This window comes from Nothoprocta perdicaria, unplaced genomic scaffold (genome assembly GCF_003342845.1).
Source record: "Nothoprocta perdicaria isolate Ctin4 unplaced genomic scaffold, notPer1 scaffold_60, whole genome shotgun sequence".
In the NCBI taxonomy this organism is placed as follows: Eukaryota; Metazoa; Chordata; class Aves; order Tinamiformes; family Tinamidae; genus Nothoprocta; species Nothoprocta perdicaria.
In genome coordinates, this window is record NW_020455866.1 from 2117683 (window position 1) to 2123238 (window position 5556).

Sequence of the window (5556 nt, forward strand, 5' to 3'; positions counted from 1 at the left end):
CTCTCTTTTTTATCAAGTTGCCTCATGAAAGAGAGACAGTGACAGGAAAGGGAAGATGCAATTAATTTACCTAATGAAATGTGATTTCCTTGGGCTATTGGTGTGGTCACAATAATAATTATCTTTTGAAATATTATAGTTCATTTTGATATTTATCATGTGAAAACCCAAAGTTTTGTGACTTCAGTCTCATTTTTCCAGTTATCTTGGAAACCTTGTGCCAACTGAAACCCATGTTTGGCTCATGTCCTTCAAGTAAGATACATGTCTTAGCTAAGAATGAACATATTTATGAATGGAATCAGAGACTTCCCCTGAGTACTAACACATTTGAATATTAGACRAGAATGAGCACAGATATGAGTATTTTGAGGTGCGGGGTTGGCAGAGAACAGCTAAACCTTCCAGATTAGAYGAATAATATGAGGCAAAGGATAGTAAGTATTCTGATAAGAAGCCTAAAAGGGAATACATGAAAAATATCCATTTGAAGACATAAATACTTGTAATGATCCTTGAAAGCTAAAACTCTGACAAATGTACCTCATTTTCTTGTTTTGTAAATAAGACAGCARTATATCAGTAGCTAAAAAAAGAAAGTATCGTGACAAGAGACAAATGAATAAAAAACTAGACAGTAATTATCAAAGAACTGAAGATGTATACACAGTGCTCTGTATTGCACATTAGATTTACAGAAAAAAAAAAAAAAAGTGATGTTTTGTGATATTCCTTCCCCTTGATCTAAAGCTCTGTAGCTCTGGAATATGAAAGTTCTAAATGACAAGAAAGTTTTAATGACAACACTTTTGAAAACTTTCCTCTAAAATGTACTGCAGCATCAGCATGAGAGCTGAAAAGTGAATCAATGATCCTTTCTATTGTTTTCTTATTCTCCACAATGAATGAAAASGTAAAAGTTCTGATTAACACACTGAAAAATCCTGAGGGGATAAAAACAGTGAAAACTTCTCATATAAAATGTTGCTCATACACATTAGTCCACACAGATATTCACACACAAACATTTCTCTCACTTAAACCAGTAAGAGCTGGATGAATAAAAGACGATAGATAGGAGAGCAGAACTTGAATCTAGTTTCAGCTCAGCTGGAGAAAAATGTAGGAAGACTGCTTTTAGGATACAAATAAAAATTAAAAATCAAACAGGATTTTAAGCACAACTACACTTTGCTATTCTGAAAACCTCTCAAATGTACACAGATTTTATAACTTGTGGGATCATGCCACAGGACTACAGGTGTTAATGTATGAAATCTTGATATAGGACAGTGATTAATGGGCTAAATTTAGAATGGTTATCTTTGTGCTCTCTGCAGCTTTACTGTAATTTGAAAAGTACCAGAATGAACCACTTTGTCTTCAGTCCTRTTTGTCAAACATATTATCTGTATTTCATTTACTTATTTATTTTACGATAAAATGCCTATAAGCTATAAAAGGACACAAGGGCAATACATACTCATTTGAAATATGGTTTCAAAAATTTTACCTGTCTATATAAATAAAAAATAAATGTACCTAAAAAAGATAACTAGCTGAATAATATAAGAAATTGGTATAATCTATTTCTAGAGAGTATAAACCAAGACTAAAAAAAAAAAAAAAAAAAAAAGGCTAATCCCCCCAATATGTAAAGCTTCAAAAAATGTTTGCTATGATAATGTAAAAAATGAAATATTAGATGTATGTTAATTATTTTTTACTGTTGCTGTAAGTACTGTAATGAAGAATACTACTGTCCTGTAATTACTGTCACATTACTGTGGTGTAAGGAGTATACTACTATGTTTTCAGCTGTGAAGAATCTCTTCAGAGAATGACTCTTAGCTGTCAAGGGCTGCTTGTGAAACTGATTCTTCCAAAAGGTTTCATCTTTCATGTCAATGACCAACTCAGCAGACTGAATTACTGTATAAACTGGGATATATTTAGTTACAGTCAATGCAAAATGACCACCAAAAATTATCAAATTCTCTTGCATGGTCCAATTCCAATGGACTTCTGATTAGATAAATTCTTACTCTTGTGTGTTGTTCTATCACATACTTGGGAAGGTGCTGGTGGCTTTCCCCTCCATGTGCAATGAAGCATGACTGCTCATAATCTTCTCTGAAGAGTTGTAAAACCTGCCCCTTAAATCAGCTGATTTCCATAAGAAGACTTTAGAGTGGATTATGTTCATTTAACTGAAGTCTCATGGCTGGATTCCTAAGTCAAAAGGTAGGAGGAATTACATATCCTAATATATATTTTTCATCTAAAGAATTCAATGTATCTAAAGTACATCTAACTGGCTCATTATAGTTAAAGTTGAAATACAGAAGAATAAAAAGAAAATATTCATGCAACTTGGCAGGGAGGGAGGAGTGGGATGATAGAAATAGATGTTAACAAATGGAGTCAGATGTTGGGAAAAATCGGACTGTGTGCCAGCAACTAGACCGCAGTGAAGTAATTTAGCATTAGCAACTGGAGTCAGACCTGAGTGATCTTCGTTCATGCATTTGTGGTGCCGGTAACTGGAGCAGGAGAGTTGATGCATGAACATTGGCTAGACTGAGAGCCCATGCTTATATTTGAGGGATCTACAAGTACGGGAGTATTTGTGAGATTAGTTGGTGAGGGCATATGTGCTTTCACTATTCGGCTTCAGTCTATAATAGTTGGGGAAGGAGAAGGAGACTGGGCTCTACACACATTTTATGTGAGTTTAAGTAGTTAAATGAGGGTTCTGTTGAAGGCTGATATGTCTGAGTTTTATGTGTGTAGATCTACGTGTGTGTTTAAGGGTACATATGCAACCTTGTTCCTGGATGATCTTGAAATTTGGGGAAGCAACAGCTGCATGCCTGAACAAGGCAAACTCTCAGGTCTCTTGGTCTCTCCCTGTCCCATTGGAGTTCATGATGAACATGAACAAAAAGGATCACCATTCAGCCTGCTTTTGATGAGGAGCTAGCATAATTTTCAAAGATCAAACCTGATGTGTAGAAAAAAATATCTAATAATGGCCAGCAGCAAGAACTGTAACTTTATTAACTACAGTGTACTGACAGTTATGCACAGATTGCATTAGACTAAAAATGTGGGAGTGATAATTTTGACAGTTATAAAACCCTTCAATAATGCCATGTGTCACCTAGAGTCAGAAACAGTAGAGTCAGACTGAACTGGCTCTAATACAGATAACAATATTTCCAAGGCTGCCCTCCTGGTAAATCTCATTACTAAAAGCCGTTTATTCACTTTATGAGAAGAGATGTCAGACTGAAGGTAGAACAATTGCCTCTTTCATGTTCATAACACCTCTTAATGCTACAGTTTTATTTTTTTTATTTTTTAATTTTGATTACAGCAAAGAGAGGAAGACATGTCTTCATTCAGGAAATGAAAGGCATTTATATAGATTGCAAGACCAGCTCAGCTGCAAGAATATAATAGAAATAAGAAAATAATATGCATATGGAAAAATGATAGGCATACTGTAAATCATTTTAAAAAATTCATCTTTCAGTTTAGAAAAATGAGACAGTTTAATAAAAGATACAAAGGTAGTGGATAGATGGCAACAGATAACWGATTTCATCTGCAGTTAGGACACAAACATTTTTCTGTCAAAGAAATACACATAATTCAAGATCCAATCTTGAAAAATATTATATATTCCACAAAAACTATACTATGAGGCCCTTTTTATTCCAAAAGAGTTGTTCAAAAACATAAGTTTTTAAAATGACTAACAGATTACTATAAAAGCAAATTCCAGCACAGTACACAAAAAAAAAAAAAAGTTGTGAAGTTGAAGTTTGGTTGCTGCATGGCCATGATGGTCTGCTCARCCAACATTATGGCAGTCTTAGTGCACTCAGTAACAGATTGTTAGATGTTTACATTTACTGAAAGCAGCTTAGGTGCCTGCTTGCCTAAATGGACATTTATCAGACATGCCATTCAATAGAAAMAACATCTCTTCTTCAGTTCATTTAATGGATTAAACATATATGGATGAAATATGAAACATATGGATGAAATATGAAAGTTCTTTTCAGTGCGCTCTTGGATGTAATACTAGACGGCAATGAAATATAACTTATTCATAGATTACCTTATGCTGTGGTTGTTATGGAAACTGTATAAAAATGTAAAACTAGTATTCTTCTATACAACATCAGATATAGTTGCTAACTATTCTAGAGTTGTGTTGATTATTAAAAGAGTGTCAAGGGACATACATTAGTCAGAAACTCACTTCCTATTTATTTATGATATCATATCAGTGCAACCTATGTATAATTATTCTAACTTTGGTCTACAACTTGCATCTCATTCCTAAGCTTCCTATACAATCCTTSGGAAATTTGAGGCACTTGTGACTAAGATTCACCTTAGTCAGCCATGGAAAATCTAAACCAGTCATCTAGAAATAGAAAACAAAGAGTATGGCCCTGTTTCTTCATAGAAACTTAAATGCGACTCAAATGTCTTGAGCTTCTGCTTCTAAGTCACCTCTTTGGATAGGGGGCATTAGACCATCTGTCATTTCAGTGAACATGGTCATGATGCTGTTATCCATCTTTTTTTATGAGTAACCTGGTATCTAAAAATATGAAAAATAAATGAAACAGAGAGTTTTGAGAAATGTGCTTTTGTAAGCAAAATGTAAAACAGACTGAAGTTTCCTTTAAACTGTCACTGTAAAACTAAGAGCTCAACATTCCTGGTTTGGTATGTGAGAGTAAGAGCATGACCTACYCCCCAGATTTCCTTGAGTAAGGCATTTTTCAATCTAGTCTCTGTTCTCAGGACTGCTTATTCACTAAAGATTCATTTGAAAAAAACAAATTGAAGTGAATTTAATAATATATAAAGACATGATCTTTGTATGCATAGCAAGCCAAACAAACACAAAAAAACTTACATTTGACAGGATCTAATTACTGAATCCTACTAAAAATACATGTGAGAGGCTACAAGAGTGACTGTCTTTCAAAGTAGTGTCAGTCAGGGCACATTAAAAACTTCCTCAGTTGCTTACCTTTTTGATGAAAACTTAGGTGTCCGCATATCTTTAAGCACAAAAATTATCTGGATTTTACAACACACACACCTTGGGCTATCTTCTGCTGAAAAAAACCCCCACAATTACATAGAACTATCAAAATATAGTTTATGTGAATTTAAATGGATGTCTAGAGGCTAAAACATGCAGCTATTTCCTAATTCTGTATTTCTCAAATTTATTTTGAAAGTACTGAAAGAATGGTCAGAAAATTACAGCCTTTATGAATCTGGGAGTGATCTCTTTATAACATTTCTAAGGTTTATTTCAGATAAAGATACCTACTATCAACTCTGAATAAGTACTAAATGAGAAAGGTGCTACACTGACATACAGTAGTAGCAGTAAAAAGATGACAGTTCATAGTACATCACTTACACTGTGACAATTCTTGTTAACTCAAAATGCAGACTTACAGTCTACAAACACAAGACAAAATGGCATGTATCATGTAGTGCTATCAGAAAAGTGAT